This window comes from Pezoporus occidentalis, unplaced genomic scaffold (genome assembly GCF_034315485.1).
Source record: "Pezoporus occidentalis ecotype Australia unplaced genomic scaffold, CSIRO_AGI_Poc_V1 ctg105, whole genome shotgun sequence".
Classification (NCBI taxonomy): domain Eukaryota; kingdom Metazoa; phylum Chordata; class Aves; order Psittaciformes; family Psittacidae; genus Pezoporus; species Pezoporus occidentalis.
This window is the reverse complement of record NW_026912832.1, coordinates 1,793,025-1,812,689: the sequence shown is the minus strand read 5'-3', so window position 1 is coordinate 1,812,689 and position 19,665 is coordinate 1,793,025.

Sequence of the window (19,665 nt, the reverse complement as noted above, 5' to 3'; positions counted from 1 at the left end):
TCATATACAGAATAATAATGATGATAATTATAAATAAAGCAGAGATCATCAAGAAATGATCACCCTTTTATACAAGCCATGTAGGTGGCGTGAGAACCCTGCTACTGCTAAGCCAGACTCATAGTCTAGCAGGAGACCACACTACATGCAAAAACGGTGAAGAGGTACCAAGAATAAACTTAGGACTGATACAGTTCATAGGAGGACAGTTACATCCAGGTAGAGAAACCTGAGAGTTGTGTGCTTCTGGAAACCATTTGAGAACATGAGACATTACAAAATATTCCAGTAATCGTATAAGTTTATTTAGTTCAGTGTGAAAGACAGATATTCCCATCAGGGTTTGCAAATCCAGCTACCACCAGGAGACCTCAGAAAGTGGTATGTCATGCTTCCATTTTATAATCCCTTATCATTATTGTTCAGTTTAAGAGATCTCTGGCTGGATTTCTTTGTATAAAAGTTGGCACCAGTCATGTAACTCTTATGGGCAATCTCAATTTTTTTTTTTTAAGTTCAAAAATATATCCTGCTCCTTTGAACACTCTCCTTATATATCCATATGCAACCTAGATGATAAACAATATGCCACTGGGTCCAAATTATAAGGAAAGATGGTCTAGCACCAATGGAAATCATTGTCTCAATAATATATCCTGTCACTTCAGAACTTGTCTCCATGAAGTGCTACAACGGTCAAAAGGAGTATCTGTTCGCTAGAAAATAAAAAGGAAGTTCCACCAGCTCCTGAACTTCATGCTGTGAAAAAACTTGTGGTTTTTGAAATTGCTATGTATAACCTATCAGTAATATTTTTTTATGCTGGTAGTGTGGATGACCAACACAGAACTTGCAGTTGGAGGGCATTCATGCAGGCAGTGACAGAATGCACTGGCTGTATTCATCTTACCTGTCGTTGTCCGCGGCGAAAATGGTTATGTGTGAACCATTTGTCTAGTTGAAGAAAAATGGCTCATCTAGAACTCTGCTGCATTATGCAAAACCCCAAAACTTTTTAATGAGCTTTTGAGACACAAGATTCTATCCTCAAAAAAAACCCCAAACAATCTTTTTTTAAGAGACATCTCTTATGATCAGTAGATTCTGCTGTTCCACAAGTAACATGAATAAGGAGAGGGTTTTGTGCATAAAAGTTAAGGTATAAATGACAGTCATCAACAGAATGATCTCAAAATGAGGTGGCTTCTCATAGACTAAGACTGTGCTTTTAAATATAACTATATTTTTTCTTCCAAGTTGATTCAATTTAATTTTTTTTTCAGTTCTGTTGCTGTTACATAAGTGGCAAAATCTTATTAATGGGAAAAAGCCCACCTCATTTAATGATATAAAGCTGAAAATACGTGGAGCAGCTTCTGACAATTGACTTGTACCATTTTAAACTTTTGGTTTGCTTTGAATGATAGCATTGCTCGGTAGAAATAAAACCTTCTAAAATGTGGATGCTGCAGTGCTATTTTCATGAATCTACAGGCATCCAGACTGAATCAATAGTTCTAAGAGTAGTGCAAACTGTACCATTCATCTTAATGGAGTGTTTACTTTGAAGCCTATTTATGACCTTGTAAACATTTTTTTTTATTATTTATTGATTTACTTGCTTACTAGGATGGAAGTTCAGACTTCCTTCTGTAGCAAATGGAGGTTTTTGAGTGTATATTTTAGACCGTGATACCTACTTTGTCTGGTGTTCACCCTGCCAATTTCACCAACACACACCAGAAACTTGGGCTAATTTTCAACTCCAAACCATAGTTCTAAAAGTAAAGACCTTCTGAAGCATCAAGTAGGAGATCAGATATCCTTAGAAACCAATGACAATGGGAAATTCTGGGAAAGGAAGGAATTACCAGATGTCTTGTTAAGTATTATTACTAAAGTTGGCAACTGAGAAATCAAGAGCTAGAAGCTTGTTTCCACCAGAATCAAACAAGGCCTGGTGGTATTTGATTTGTTCCCAATGGCAATGCATAGACTGCTTCACAATGGTGTCAACTCATCTGAGGAAACAAGGGTGCCTGTAACTTCAAAAGCTCTGAACTATCAGCAGAGAGTAAACAGAAGCAGCGCCAATGATGAAGACATAAGAAACTTATTCCTGCATGTAAGTGCAAATTTTGACAGAGAGAAGGTAAATGAAACCTTATTGCTACTGTCTTTCACTGCTGAATGCTCTTGTAGGACTCGAGTTATGAAGATTGATTTTTTTTATAATACAGACTTCCAATAATGCTTATTTATGTAACACAGTCAGATACACATCTATATCAATTTGCTTCACAGTTGTGCTCTGTAATTAATTAATTTTTTAAATACTGAACATTTCAGGACATTTCACTAAGGAATATAGAAAGATTAAATAACTCTTCCACAATATTCCAGCATCTTAAAATAGTAATACAGAATTTCTGCTGAAAAAAGAAAAAGACATTAGATTTGCATAGATTGCCAGCCAAAGGAAACCATTCACACCATGGGCAGACAACTGTTTTGTTGTGTTCACTGATGAAGCAAGCACAGGCTCTTCACTTAGTGAAGAAGAGGGATTACTGAATGACCAGCATCACAAGAGCAAGCAGGCACATGATGGCATACATGAGATGATACAGCGAAAACAATACCAACCACTGAATGCTTCCTCCCTCTGTCTGAATGCTTCCTCCCTCTGTCTGACAGAAAGTAATAAACCTGCAACCATCATATCCTTACAAACCAAAAGGAAGGAAACTCCAGCAGGGGTGCATGTTAATGAAATAGAAATGTTTTTATCCAGCATTTGGCATGCTGTGGGGGGAGCTGACTCTGCAGCGGGTTCAGACCCCTGAGGAAGAACTCAGCATCCTCCTCTCCTACTGATGGCAGGGGACCAGAGAGCTTGTGCCCAGCTCCTCCTCATGCCAAACTGATGCAGACAAAGACTACACAAAATTTGTTTGTTCATTAAGGAAAAGCAGCCTAGCTTTTTTGCTGTTTGAATTCATGTTAGAGTAAATTAAACTGGAAACATGGGGGGGTTGAATAGTCTAATCTGAAATGGACATGCCAGATTCTGAATTGTTAAAATCCCTGATCAGCCACAAGATGGTTCAGCACGAGTCTGATATTGAGTAGGCGTTCCTCAGTCTACATACTTTTGTGAACTGCTTTTGTCTCAAAAAATCTCATGACATGTCTCTGTCATGGGCTGAAAGCTCATCCTAGTGTCAGTCAATCAGACAGTACAAAAATAGAGCTTCCCCTTGACATATCAGAAGAACAGAGACATTTCTTTAATAGTCTAACCACAGTCCTGGTGGCCCATCTTGGAAGTCTGTCTTGGACTAGCTCATACAAGGTGTTGCATTTAGAAGGAGAAGAAAAGAAAATGTTGGTGAGGGGTGATCAGGGAACAACTTTCTCATAAAAACACAGTGAAGCACTGAGGATCTCAGGATACTCAGGACCACAGAGTTTCCTTGCACAATACTGAGGGTCCCGAGAACAACTTTGGGTCAAAGCTGCAAGGGTCTAAAATTTGGACTACATTTTCCTGAGAGTGGTTATAAGGCAGCAATTAAAGACCACTAATGCCCTCATGAATCAAGCTGTGGTTCCTTGGTGGTTCAAGACTAATTAAAGCATTTTGTTCTAAAAGCTTGTGAAAAAAAATCCTCAAAAGCTTTAATTTCTGACAGTGCCTCTTCTTTGTATCATGAAGACATTTTCTCTGACAAGCTTGAAGTAAAAAGAGCTTTTAACTGATTTAATGTCCTCATCCCCATTTATTGGTCCTTTCATTCCCTAGTAGCCCAGTAGAACCACTGATTCTCTCAAATCTATCCTGTTCCATAGGTATTTACAGAATGTGTTATTTTGTTTATGTGTGTGTTTCCATATTCCCTCTCAGTTCTTCTAATTCCTAGCCTTTTACCTATTTTAAATTGTGCTATTGGCTTCACCTGGGTTTGAATTCCATTCTCCAAAGGAGGTGTTCCTGATAGAATGACAGTCTGCCATCTAAATAGGGTTTTTTAAAAAACTTTTAGTTCCTTTTTTGTTTAGTTACCTGTGCTTCCTGTTAATCAACTGTAATATGCTTATGGTTCTTACCATACAGCATGAAATTAGGTCAGAATTAAATGTGTATAAGTGTAGATTTGTTTTCAGAAAATATTATAATCTCAGTTTTTAATCTAAGTAAGGTTTGGATGAGTTTAGCTGTAGGTCAGCATGAGTTACTGTTCTGTTCGAAGCAGATAGTCCAACCTCCAAATTGCAGTGGCTGGAACGGTATGTACAAACATTACCGACTGTATGGTTATTTAAATAGCAATCCCTCCTGCTTTGCAGTTTTCATTAGTTTCCTATATTTAACTGAAGAGCCTGTGAGTGGTGGCTGAAGTAGAGAAAATGGGCTGTTTAGGTCTTTGAAAGCATTCCAATGTTGTTCTGTTTGCTATTAATAAAGTAATAAAATACAGCATATCTAGTCATTCAAAGATCTTATAACGCTTAACATTGCTTGGATGATCTGAAAGATGTCTTGATTTCAAGAATGGCTCAACTGCATGGCTATACACCCTTTAGGTGGAGAATAGTATAATTTCTACTAAGATATATATGGCAAAGACATTTGGGTAAATGCATTAGTGTCATTAGTTATAAAAACACCTTTCAGGCCAAACCCTGTGCCTTTTCATGTTTTTTTTAAATGTTTTAAATAATTTTAATGATCAGAACCTTTGAAAACAAATTATCTTGCACTGTCTTCCACTATTCATATATATACATCAGCTAGATTTCTCAGCTCACCTGCATGTATTTAATATTCTCAGAATTATTCTTTTGGTGTGTCTTTTCACTGTCATAGATGAGGAGAATCATAGAATTGCAGAATGGTTTGGGTTGGAAGGGACCTTAAAAATCATCTGGTTCCAACCCCGCTGCCATGGGTAGGGATGCCTTTCACTACACCAGGTTGCTCAAAGCTATGTCCAGGCCTTGAACATTTCCAGGGACAGGGCATTCCCAGCTTCTCTGAGCAACCTCTTCCAGTGTCTGACCACCCTCATAATGCATTTTTTTTTTTCCTAAAATCTAATCTAAATCTCCCCTCTTTCTATTTTAAACCTGTCCTTCTTCATCCTATCACTACAAGAAGAAATAATATTTCTGCTCACAGAGCATTTGAGGTCCCCCCGTATGTTAAAATTTGTGAAAAGACAAGGGTATGGAAGAAACATACAAAAGAATATTAAAGCACACACAGAAACAAAATAACACATTCTGTAAATTTTAGTGTTGATTGCTGAGGGCAGCCAAGGCCCTTCAGCCCAGTACTGTTTCCCAAGGTAGTCAGGCTACTGACTTGGGTATTATACTATGACCTAGTCCTCCTCAAATACTTCTCACCTGCCTTTTACTCTACTAGAGATTGCAGCATTTCTGAGGTGAATATTGCTCACATGATGAGCATTTGAACCTCTTAGTGTGTTTTGATTACCTCAGAAATGTAAAAGAACATAGTACTAATGTTTTATTTCATGTCACAGGGGAGGGATTTATTTCACATATGTGAAAAAGGATCCAGAATGCCTCCTCCTAGCATTTCAGAGAATCATAACAATAATTCAGACTGACAATGACTTCTGTAGGCCATCTGTTCAGCCCCAGGTTCAAAGCAAAGCTAACTTCGTAGTTAGATCTGGTTGCTCAGTGTATTTGTGCAGCATCTCCGAGATTGAGGATTCCCCAACATCTGTGGGCAGCTCTGCCAGTGTCTACTCACTCCCTTCATGACAATTATTTTTCTTGCTCTCTATCAGAATTTTCCTTGTTGCCTCTTGTCTTTTCTATCATTTTCTATTCCCCTTGCCCCACCCTCTAAATCCTGTTATCTGATGGTTTGGTTTCTTACAAGATGACTTGCCCACAGCACAGATATACGCCTCATATTTTTTAAGTAAGAATATGCTAGTTGCAAGCTTGGGTCCTGCTGTGCCTTTCTCTAGCACTGGGAGCTGGAAGACTACTAAGAGGTCTCTGTGTGTATATGTGTATAAGAAAGTATTTCTCAAAAGCACATGTCTCTTGCTCTGATGTCTTATAACTCTGAAGACTTAAGGTCTAAGCCAGATTTCCCTTAAAATTGTATTCTGTTACAGGACATGTAGCCTGCTGTGTAGCCCTGATGGCACACATTTCTCACAAGCTTATGGATTGATTAGGGGGTCCCAATGTGTGGGTCCACTCCACAGGGCAGCATGCCAGAGGCATTGACTAATGGTGAAGTCTCGATGCTTAAGCCCAGCTGTGTCCAAAGCTTTCAGGTCCAAACACAGGCCTAGCTTAGAGACCATCTGCAAGGGTAGCTCACTTACCAGAAGGTAACAACAAAATATAGACAAGGACCAGGTACAAACAGAACCTTAAAATCTGCTTTTGAGCACATTCTTTTTACTGTTGCAAAACAATAAAGTAGGTAATTACATTTAACCATTCATTATTCCTTTCATTAAAATGCACATAAGGTTCTTTGATAGGACACTGTAATGGTGTTAACACATTTTTATGAGTGCAGCTCTATGTCAGAATCACTGTCCAGTGAAGAGCTGCAGGGGATTTGGAAGGCTTGAGGGGGCTTTTTTCTTTTTAATTTCATACTTCATTTTTTATATTCCATAATGCTAAAATGAAGGGAAAAAATCAGGTTTGTGAGCTTCTCCAGTTATCAAGTAGAGTCAGTTCTGATTTTCCATTTTTTACATATTTATTCATAATGTCTGAATGGCAACTATTTAAATTTGCTTCTCTCCTTTATAGCTTTGTTTGTTAATGCTACTTTATGAAACACACTCATCTCAATATACAAAACCCAGACAATAGTTATCTTTTGGTGGTAATGGGAAATATATTTGCACACCTGCAATACACTGAATTAAGATCTTACTCATTAACAGTTATTTTTATCCATACTCTGTTTTCTCTAGATATGGGTGTAGATTTTGTCCCTACGAGGACTTTTTGCCTTTGACTATGATGTGATCTTCATTGTAAAATAATCTCACTGTATTTTTAAACAGTAACTATTTTATGTTCTGTATTTTTTTCTGTTGTGTTTGTGTTTATGTTTTCATCCTACACAGAAATAAGCTGTAGAAAGCATCTCTTTTTTAATATGTATGTATAATTGATGGCCTGGTTTCTTGAGCGAAGATTTGGGAAGGGCTTTAACCACGCTTACTACAAGCACGATGTCCAAGGGCAAGTGGGATATCCAAATCTGGTTGGAAAAAAAGGCTGCTTAGGCAATCAGGAAGTGTCCCACCACGACTGTGTTGACAGTCCTGAGATAACTCGAGCTACCCATGTGCTGGTCTGCCCACATGCAACGTTGGGTCTGCAGCTTCCCATGCACCTTGTCACCTACCGTTTAGACCCTCTCCCGTCCATACAGACAGGTGACAGTGAGCCCTTCCAGCCTGCACAGTGGATTTTTTAGGTGAAGCACAGCTTGCGCAGAACTGGCCCCACCCTTTAGACCTGAGGTTTAGCTGCCATGGCCTAGCTAGCTAGGATGGTGACAGAAAAGTCCACAAATCGTAGGTTTTGTAAGAGTGTCCTTCTCTATGATGGAAGACCATATGCAGTATATATATCATATTTCTATAAGATCATTTGTATAGGCTGAGGAGGTATTTTGTGGATAAAGGGTTTTGAGAGAAGAGAGTTTGTGGTATTCTTTATAGAAAGAGAAATACTGCAATATTTCTGGATATATATTACTCCACACTGAGGGTGGTCAGAAAGTGGAGGAACCTCTCTGTGGACCTTGGATATGGTAAAACAAGTTATACATGCTAGAAAGCTGTTGTCAGTAGGTATGCTTTAGAAATCATGGCTCAAAGCTATTCTCTATGTAGAAGCAATCCAGTTTGTTCAAATGCATAAACAGTGTATTCCAGTGAGGTCTCAGGAATCATTGATGTGAAAGATGGCTCCCACTACTATCTTTTGAAGCAACTTGTAAAGTATTAAAATCTACCTTCTCTTTAACAGGAATGGTTTCTATCTACCAAAGAGTGTGACTATTTTTTTCCCTTGGAATATATGGTGAGTACAAATCCAAGATTTTTAGATTTCAGCTGCATCAGAAGGGTCCTGTTTTTCAAGAATTAGGAGGTTGAATTATATTATAGAAGTTTGTTTGTAGAGTGGTATATGGTGATGGAAAATTGTGAGTGATTCTTCTGACCTCTAGTTAGATAGTGCTGAGCTTCACAACACCCAGATATAAATGAACCACAGATACATTCCTTGTGATCAAGAATCTTACATCTGTGTAGGAAGAATAAAATATGGAAACCCTTTATTTTATATAAAATTATTAGAGCTATTTTATAAGCCAACACAAATACTTATGACCAATAGTCAGCAGCAGAGTAGTAAAAATACCTTCTGTGCCACTACATGGTTTGCAATGAAAATTCTAATTATTGATGTCCTAGGTCTGTACCTCTTCTCAGTGATGGCACAGTGACACTGCTCCTCACTGTCATGATCTGGGTATCTTCAGGACTGTCCTGCAGTCCTTGGTAGGGGTTTAAGATCAGCATTTGCCTTCACCTCGCCTACATGAGAGTAGTGCCTCTGTGTCTGGAGAAATATATATGTGCCTGGTTCCCTTTGGCCTGCCCAGCTACTGAAAGATAGGCAGAGAATGGAGGAAGTAACAAGTAAGGAGGAATCATAGCTGTAGTCTCCTGGCATGCAGATCTATGGTAAACCTTGCTGCAGAGTTCATGGATTAAGTGATGAAAGAGGTGTGGCAAAGTATTTTTGACATCTCTCTCAAAAAATACCAGGGAGGTACTGGAAAATTGAGTTCAGGTGGTTTCTAGGAACAAGCTGAGAGACATTCACTAAGGTCAAGTGCCCACAAATTATTCCAACAGCTGGGGAAGGGACATTTCCTCATTCCTGAGACCAGGGTGCTGCTGTCAGCAGTAACTAGCAATCTTTATTGTCTTTGCACAAGCCATCCTGGCAAATATGTTCATTTTATTCAAATTGTATACACATTTAAGAGAAAAATGTGGTCTTCTTCCCTCTACTTACAGTTCCATTCACACCCCTGATATTAACCAATACAGAAAAAGTGCATGCATACAAATGTGTAATACTTATGAACTGGTAAACATCTAAAATGGTACAAAACACAGTAGTTTCTATCTAATTTGTAAGAGCTCAAATAATCAGACAACAGAGGTAAAATTAGTGTTAGTAAGGAGAGGAGTGACATGGATAATATGGATAAGTGAACGTAGCTTGCAATGAAAATGGATCGCAGTAAGCACCTACTGATAACTGTGAGCCACAAGAGGCTGCTGGCAACAATACTTTGGAGAATAATGGTCATTTTGTTCCAGTGGTTTTCTACTCTTTTTCTCTCCAAATGCTGTTAATAAACCAAAACTCTTAAAAAAAGCCATTACACCTAACGTATGTTCAGAACTATTTCTGAAACTAGCTGTTGTCCCTGTTCTGATTTCAGCAGTAGGATATCTACCTCAAATCACTGCTATTTTTATTGGCACATGCTGACAGATTTTTGGAGCACTTTATAGACAAATATGGAAATATAATTTCCCTCTCAGCACTATGCTTCATCTAAGTGACAATTACAAGTAATTTTTAAGAGCAGGTCTTAAAAAAATCTTTCAGGATAGATGATCATGCAGTCCTATAGGACCTAATGTTTTTATTGAGGTTCTAATGAGCAGTGCAAGCTGGAATTTTAATGTTACCTGAAACTGTTTATTTGTCTATGTGGAGTGCTTCTCGTAACTGCTTCCTTTAGAGAAAGTATAGGACACATAGGGTCCATAGAAGAATCCACTGAGTCACAGCTGGACCACACTGGCAGCAAAGGCCACCTGGGGGAGTTTACATCTGTTCTTTGCAGAGGGAACCTGAATTTCTAGCAATGGCACTCTCAATGGTCCCTGCTTTCTGTGCACCCTGATGCTTTCAGAGTTCATCAATGATCAATTCTTAAAACCAGTTCAAGGTTCCAGAAAGTCAAATTAAATGCATCTGAGGGATGAAAAAAATTAATTTTGTAGTACCATCTTTCCAAATTTGGAGAACTGAGGCTGAGTGAGTATTTCTTCCCCTGATGCAAGCAGCCATTGCTCCACTGACTGGGAGTGTAAGAAGCCTCTGGCAGCCCTGGGTGACTGTACCTGACTCTCAGGCACTATGAGGTGCTCCCAGGCAACCAGAAGGGGGATGTCATGGCTGACCTCCACTATCCAACTTTCTATGTCTCCTTCCCTGCTCTTGAATCATCTACCAGCTGCACAGCCATGTCCTTCAGCAGCAGCAGCATGACATAGGTGGAGGCAAGCACAAAACAGGGCACAGCAGTACAGCCTTGGTTGTCTACTACTTAATCTGGGGAGCTCGGTTCATCTTGGTGTCTTGTATATATGTCAAGAATAGCTTACAAGAGCAGTGCTTTGCCATTCCTCTGAGTCTCCACAGGCTGGGCAAAGGAACAAGGCTACATCTGTTAAACTTGGGAGATTCTCCTCTTTCACTTTGCATCATGATTTAGCTGCTGTTATTCATGTGCTGTGCTAGAAACCTTGCTTATGCCTAAAGCAAATTCCCTCTATGACATGCTGAAATGCTGGCACGATTATATTGCTTGGTTTTGCTTCAAGTTGCACAGCAGCATAAACAGAAAAAAAATCAGAAAAATATTAGGATTTTGTCAATGGTGTATTGGCCAAAATTCAAGATAGACTTTTCCTTCATGTGCTGCTATCAATTTGCATTTAGAATGGACAGGTAAAACTCATCAGACTGTAGATCTTCAGGACCATGATTCTAGATACAACTAGCCTTCAAGAAAAACTAGTGCAAAAGGTAAAGGAAAACAAACAGCAAAAATAACTCTATAAGCTAATAATAATTTGTGTAGAATGTAATGTAGAGATGTGTAGTAGTTTATTAGCTTCTAAAAGAGTAGCTTTGTAACTATAACAGTTCATTAAAATGAGGATACCAGTGAACCTGAGATATTTTGCTGATTCATGAACTCTGCAGACGCAAATGCTGGTAGAGTAGTTATTCAGTGTGCTTCCATTACATTAACAGAACCGTTCTGGGTATTACTACTAGAAAAAACAACCTATAGAATCAAGTACTTAGGATCTGATTTTCAAATTGCTCTCCTTTTTGCATTTGCATTGATGTTTTGCATTTGTTTGAAGCTTGCATCTGCTTCCAAACAATAAGCACTAATTTTAAACCTGTTTAGCACTCATTTAACCCAGATAGTTCTTTTGTGGCCATTTCACATGCATCTGGGATTTAGTGCAAAGAGGTTGCATGGAACAAAATGAGAGGAAAATGCTACTAACCAGCAGCTGCAAGAAAGGGCCAAAATTAAAAAAAAAAAGTGAAAACAGTACATGAATATCCTACCATTATGACTTGAGAAGCAGGCACATATATAGTGAACCTGTGATTATGATAGGTAGACACTGCTGTGGATGACGACTAGCTACTGGGAAACCTAAGCTTCGTGTGTGTGAGACATACCTCTCACTGGTTCAACAGATCATTAATGTGCTTTAAATAACTAATGTTAGTTACATGTGAGTTGAGGTTCAATGAAGATTGCCAGAGCTTTATACTCAGAAAGACATTACAAGGAACAGAATGTCAAATAATGTAAACTGACAATATTAGAGAGCCCATTTCCTATAGCAATTGAAGCATCCACTGGAAGGTTGTTGAGACACTGGCACAGGTTGTGAAGGGTGTCCCTGCCCATGGCAGGTGGTTGGAAACTGATGATCTTTAAAGTTTATTCCAAACCAAACCAGTCTGTGATTCTACAATTCTCTTTTGGAAATTCCAAAATGATTATGGGATTTATTCACATCAGGGGCATTTTTAAAAAGTCATTGCAGTGGGATATGAGCTATCACAGGCAAACTGAAACAGATATAGCTTCAGGTAACCCTCAAAGTACCTAAAAGTCTAGTTTACCTCTGACCAAGGCTATAGTCACTTTTTATATTTGTAGTGATAAACCCCAAAACTGATGAGGATTGAATAGCTAAATGTATATTACCTAGATACACTGTGGTCCAACTGCAACTCTCATGTAATCAAATTAAATTAATCAAAAGTCAGTGACATGACCTAGTCAAAAGTCCACTGAGGTTAAAGATGTATTTGCTTATTTAGATTCCATCATTAGGTAATAATCATGGGTGAGAGGAGAGTTGTTCACTCAGTATAACCACCTGTAACCTTGCAAAGTCCTTGTAATCCAAACTGAAAGAGGTACAAACTTGGAAACTCTATCCAGTCATAATCTTCTATGGTAGCATTTGTCTTCCTTCATTGCATCAATATTAATGTGATTTGTGGGTGTCATGGAGTTCTCAGCTTGAAACAGTGGTTGTATTTGTAGAGCAGTACTTGTTGTAAAGTAAGTTCTTACAATCTGTCACCCCTGCTCCTACACTAGATTTCTTATTACCTTTTTCCTACAGAAACTCCGCATATAAAAATGTGATAGACATTTGGAACAAGTCGCAGTACCAAATGCCACATCTGCAGTTCCATTTTAAGGCAGTGAGAGGACTTGGTGTTAACTGCTTCTATTTACTGTCAGCCACTGACATAATCTGGGAAATTAATGGGAAAACAGTTATGCCAGAAATTTCCCTTTATGTAAATCTGAATATAATTTCCCTTTGACCTCTGCAAACATGGTTGATAATGTGTCTATTTTGATTCCAGCATCTTAATCTTAACGCTATTTTAGCATTGTCTTAGCACAGTGAGCTCACCTCACTCTGACTCTGTAAAAAAGTAGGGAACATCTTTAGGAAAGTGTACAATGCTTCTGTACCTAGAACTTTTTCCTTGCTGTACGGTAGGAAACTGAAATGAGGGATTATGTTTCCAAAGTAGTGTGTGTAGAAATGTGACTTCAGAGTTTCATGGTTCTTAAGTATTTGTGAGATCAGTGAGTATTTGCAGGAGTTCAGCATATTTCATGCTGGTGTCTTATTTAATGCTACTCAGAAATGTGCAAACTTAATTGAAATATATATTTCTGGAAGTTTAGCCTTTAATTAATTAATCTTTTTTTAGTATGGAGAAGGAATTTATATAAAACAAACTCTACCCTTTATATCTTGCTTTCCTGGATAAAATGGACAGTTCAAATGATAAGTAAAAAAGAATAGATTTTTTAAAGATCTGAGTTTTCTGGCTGTACAATCTAGTGCAGCAAAATATGTCTCAAAATAAAAGCAGGAGACCGTCAGCTGCTTCTCCGTCACCCAGCGCTTATATGTATTACTGGATCAAAAACATGAAGTCCTTTAATGGAACACTACCCAATACAACGCATATAATTGAATAACCTTGAGAGGAAAGATTGGGGAGTTAAGGGAGAAGATCAATTTAAAATCACTTAATGGATGGTGGCATTTAAAATTACATAGACTGAAGAAGGTGAAAGGTGTTATGGAATAATTTCTTCCGTCCTCTGGAGATAGTGTCTTAAGATGTAAATGAGAGTCCATGTTCCAGTGACTTATTGTATGAGAAATATACTGTCATGAAAGGAAAGAAAATTGTGAGATAAAGAAAGAATGATTTCTGAATCCTGGAAAGACAACTTCATGTGAGGCTTGATCCAGTGCCCAGTGTGGTCAGTGGGAGATTTTATTCTCACTGAAAGATGCCAATGGACTTCAGTAAGTGTTTCATGAGGCCCCTTATGATGGTTGCAGGAGAGAAATAAACTGTTATGAAATAGATTTCATATCCTGAAGCTCAAAGTCCGTAGTGCTCCTGCACAGAAACATGCTCCCTGAAATTAATACATTTGCCCACAGGAGCAGAAGCTTTGGAACCAGAAGGGTTTAGAGGGTCTCTCTAAACTGGTGGATATGGGTACATAGCCTGCTCTATGCATCACATGCATCACATCTCACAATGTGCATCTGTGTTGTAAGACTTGGAACATCTGCAGCTCAGTAGATTACATATCCAGTAACACCTTGTTACGTGCAGCATTATGAATTTATAAATAAGGCCCTGCACTGGCTAGTCTGTCATGGCTTAAACATTTCTTATCCCCAGAAGGCAGTCTTGGGCATACAGTGGTCTGAACAAGTGTGGACAGTCGTGCTCGGTTGTGGTTCTCTAGTGATGCAGATAGTCATGGATATTTGGTACTGGGCTATGGGTGTCACAAATCCAAGTCTTCATCTGGAGCTCATACAAATTCCCTGTGTGAAAGCATCCAAGTAGTATCAAAACTAGGGACTTACTGGCTTCAGTGCACATACTCTTAAAATCTACATATAGCTTGGCAGAAGAGGTAGGAATCCATCTTCAGCAAAAATGCAGCTTGAGGTTGAAGTCAGTTGAGGTGCAGCAAGTCTAATTTTGGACAGCTTTTTGCACCTGGTGCATTTCATCTGATACAAACACACACACAAGAACTCTGTAAATAGCTCTATGTAACTAGCACATCACACTTCTCAGCTGATAGAAGCTATGTGACATATTACATCTTCTAGCATATATTAAAATATTTCACCAAAGTCTTACCTTTTTTTTTCCCTTTCTGTTTTGTGTTTACTTCATGACTTACTTTTCCCCTGGTGACTAAATAACAAGGGAAAAAAAATCACATAATCCATGAAAGTTCTCTTTATGGAGAAAACTTGGTGTGGAGAAAGGTCTCCACTGTAAGCCTCTCTCTTTTAAAATGAATGTAAGCTAATCTCAGTTGGCCTTGCCAGAGGCTGAAGAAACAAGTTTACAAAGTAGAGATCCTCCCAACTGCTGTCTTACTCTCCCAAGCCCTCCATCTCACAGGAAACGGCTCTTTCTCTAAACTCTGACACCGCTGCTGCTGAAGTGCACTTCAGTTTTGAACACATTATTCTACCATTCATAGGCCTTTGAACTGTTGCTTTTAAATGTGGCAGTTGAATTAATGAATAATTTTGCCAGGTGTTAGAGCACATGAAGGGAATACCAGCCATACACATTGGTTCATCTGTGCTCATTTTTACACTACAAGATGTTTATTAGGGTAAGATAAAAGGGCTGGCTCACTCCCATACCTTTAATATGAAATTCAAATAATGAAGACAGAGACAGCAGAAAACTTTTGAGAAATGAATAAATAAATGTGATTTATAGAACCAAAGAAAGCAAGTCATTTGTCTATATGCAAAACTCATTAAAACATTGCTTATTTAATCTGATTTAGATTAAAGGAATAATGCTGTTATATCAGGTTACCATCTTTTCTGATGAGAACCATGGCATATCAGTTACTACAAAATACGTAAAAATTAAAGAGGCTTCAAGTCTTATAACACCTGAGGTGACTGATTTTTTTGGAAGAAACTGAAGACACATTTAGTTGTCATTCATTTGTGGAAAAATGAACATCTATCTTTACATTTCTGGCAGCCGTGAACAGAAGTCATGAAGGAGTTCTTCTCCCAGGATGAACTGCTTTTGAGCAGTGGTAGATAGGCCTAACCTAAGCACAGTCTCTGAGTGGATGGTGCTGCAGGGGTGGAGCTGCTGGTCTTGGGCTATGCCTGGACTTAGGTTTTGATGTATGCCATGACATATTTAGAGGTTCTAGTCTCCCACTTAATGCGGACTAACACTTCTTTAGGGCATGGTCTATTCTCCTCTGGGTTGCAGGTCAAGGTTTCCCCTGTGTAGAAATCAGGCTGCAGGGAGCAGGTGAACAGTATCCTTCCAGGTTTTTCTCCAGGATGAGGTATGTATGCAAAACTGGAAGATGCTCAATGAGTAAGCTGATACAGATTTAGCCATAATGATACAAAAAACCTCTCTGTGGTCATTTGTCTTGTTTTGCTCACAAGCTTACATTAATGGTCACCACTTTTGTAGTCAGGAAGGAACATTTTATCCTAACAGAACTGACAAGGATTATCAATATTTTTTGTTTCCTCCTGAGGTGTGATCCAATTCCTGGGACGTCTGGATAGCTGACAATGTAAAGCATAGGATATTGACTGTCTTGAGCTCATTACCTTTCTTTTCTAGTTGCAAGACATAGTTTTTGTGACTTCTGATCATTTATACTACAGTTTATATTTCTGTATAACTGATACTTAGCTTTCCTAATGTGCTTTGTCATCATGATTGTTACAGCATTTGAGTTCAAGAGAGCAGTGAAAGATTCACACTGTCTGCTGTCCAGAACTTCATGTCTCTGGTATCCCCTAAGTCAGTGAAGAGAAACAGCTTTGATGCTTAGGCACTGGCAGTGAATATCTAGCTGGAAGAGACTTGCTTTTTGTGATGAGGCAGTGCCTTATGGCCTGTTGAGTAGGTGTCCTGGGGAAGTCTTCTAGGTTGAATCCCCATTATATGCCTTCATGTACTGCATAGGTTTTGGTAGTCCCTTCCCAATCTGTTCACAAAGCCAAATTCACAATGCACACAATTCTTCACATGTAGGATGACAGGACAGAGTATGAAGGGTGTGCAACAAAAGTTGGTCTTTTTACTCATGGGGAGCTCAGCATCTTCAGGCACAAAGGCAGTGTAAGAAGCTACATGGAAAATAAGCCTTACTAGGCAAAACTGAGAAAAGATAATGAACAAATGTATAAGCCACAATGTTTGTAACTTTACAAAGTGTATTATCATGTGCTTAGATCAATTGTTCTGCTATCCAAAAAACAGTGCTTTCACCTCTGCTGGTGTTAGCCAGCAATTGCTACTTAACACTGAGAAACAGGCATCTTAAAATAAAAAGACAGAGACAAAGAACCTCTCCTTGAATACACTGATATTAAGATAATGAAAGGTTTCAATGGTAGTATTATTAAAGGTTGACAATACTGGGTTTTATGATTCTCTTTATACAGTTCAGATAAATTAAATAAAACTAGCTCTTATCTATACAGCTTCTAAAGCCACGCGGTAACAATAGTCTCAAGATCATCTTCAGTAAGATACCTGGAGTCAAGGCAGTTCTGTGAGGAAGGAGTGAATGTCAGGTGCAGTGTTTAGACTACTAAGAGATGTACCAGCAGGACTGAAGTGGTGACCTACAAATTTCCTGTATGTTGCATGTCCATCAAACACAAAGGAAGAGTAATCAAAGAAATGTGGTAAAGATAAAAACAACAAACCTGAGTGTAACACACCTGAGGCCTTAACTGATAGCTCATTGTCAAAGATATGATGCATATGAAGCTCATTTTAAAAATGTCAGCATTTGTTAGGTATGACATCTGCCCAGGACTGACAGACACATAGGTACTTCTTCAGCACATAGGCCATTCACCTCTAAAACAACCCAAATATAAAGTGATTAAGTATAGCCTAGGAAAGCCTTCAGATGAATAAACTGTGTTTAAAACCAAATTCTCATTGGTAAACACTGTGCCTGTCTACTAATATATATTGAGAAAATTAGTGTTTTCATGCAATGTTTTATGGTACATTACCTAAACTCAATGAGCAACTTACACTCTGTGTTTTGTTGCTAACAGTGGATCACAATGTTTCACTACCAACTACGTGTGTCACAGCAATAATTTGACAGGCAATAAAAAGAGAACATACTCTTTGGTTTTCAAGGGTTTTATGGTCTATTCTACACAGTCTCAGTCACTGAAGCAGAAAAAATTAAGATATACAGCTTATTCAGCATGTTTAGATACATATAAGTAGTTTCTTTAAAAATTAATTGAATTACACATATAAACAAAAAAGCTTTGGTTATGGCTTTATGAATCTGAAGGAGCTTTGAAAGAGCTGTCAAGTTCAGGAAGGTAAAATGCTACATTTTCCTGATACTGAAAAAATATGTGTGAAAAAAAAGTTATTTTTCTTAGATAATTTCCATAATACTAGGCCTTGAGTTCTTTATTAACTATTAAACTAACTGTTGGATTTTTAATTTCCAGATGAAACTGAAAGAATCTCATCAGAGTTACAGGAAAAAAAATCTCAAGTCATTTTAAAAATGCCAATATTGTCTCAACAAGGCAAGGTACTTAGATATATAAAATTTAACAGAATGGCTCACTCAGATTGGTCATGTGCTGATGGAATCCTAAAGCACAGGACATATGGCTGTTTGTTTCTTTACTAGTTCCCTAAAATACTATTAAATTTGTATAGGTAAGAACTAAAAATCAGGAAATATTGAAGAAATGATATATTCACTCACCCCTTGTGTGGCACAGCACAATGTTTAGCTAGTGGTTTGTGTGTTCTTCCTTCAAGCTATATAATTGATTGCCCAAGAACTGTCCCTACATGTTTGAAGCAGAAGTGTTAAAAAAAGCAGTTGGAGCTAATGGGCTACCTATTTAAGTTCATAGAATAGAATAGAATCATAGAATCATCATCATAGAATCATCATAGCCTTTTTGGAACAACCAGGATGACAGAACTACAACAGCACCTTTACAATAAGAAAGATTTTCCATAAATCTGGGTAGAAACCACTGGCAGAAGATGCTCAGGGACTGAAGAGATTTCTGATGGCTGAATCCCCGCTCTTGTTAAGCCTTACAGAATGCACTATACTTTTTTGACCAAGATGACTTTTCCAGTAAATGACTTGAAATATGGGAGCAAAGATGCTCTGGCTCTGGTGACTGAATGGTTTGATTTGAACTAAATTCTACTGGTGATTCCTTCATAACCACATAAAATTCTTGATACCTAATTTTTACTGAATGACTTTTAAATTTCATACTCCTTTGTGTGGATATAATATGCTGATCCATCTCCTTTGTGACCCTGCCATTGTATCTCACAGTTTTTATCTCCCCTCATGCTTTCTTGAAGCTGCCTCAAAAATATTGGACAGTAAGGATAACTGGAGAGTGAGGGGTGAGGAAAGAAAAGGGTAAGTAGGCAGGTGGCCTTGCAGATGGGCAAACACTGCTCTGCAGCCCAGCTCCTTATAGAATTTATGCAAGGGTTTCACTTGTGGTGGAGCACATGGCTAAAAGAGGTCAGCAGGATTGGTTACTTACTTAGAACTGAGAGAGTACTTTAAGCTTGTCCTAAACTGAGATTGGTTTCCTTTGAACATGTGTTCAAGTACTTTTTGAATTCGAGCCCCAGTTTTCAGGTAGGTCATCACTCCTGCTGCTCTTCAATTTGCTAGCAGATGAAGAAAAATCTGCTTCATGATATTTGTTCTAACAACTGTCAGTGCTTTCTTTGCACATGGAGGATTCTTAATTTTTTTTTCCTACTTGGGTTTTCCAAAACGGCCTTTTGTATTAAGCTATTTAAAGGAGAAATTGGGGTGCTATGAGATGTATAAATTATCTAACTTGTAAGGTTTTTGAAATAGAGGTCAAGACCTTAACAATGCTATTAATACTATATAACAGCATCTGTTAGTAGCTATTTTTTCATCCCCAAGAAGACCATACATTTTTAAAGTTGTAGATGAAGCTACATTTCCATGTTATTCTTAAGAGAGGATTTTAATAAATAAGTATGATTAATGTGGTTCATTGAAGAAAAACATAAAATAAGTTCCTGACTATCAGAAGATCCACTGAGGTTTACTGAAGTTTAGTAAAC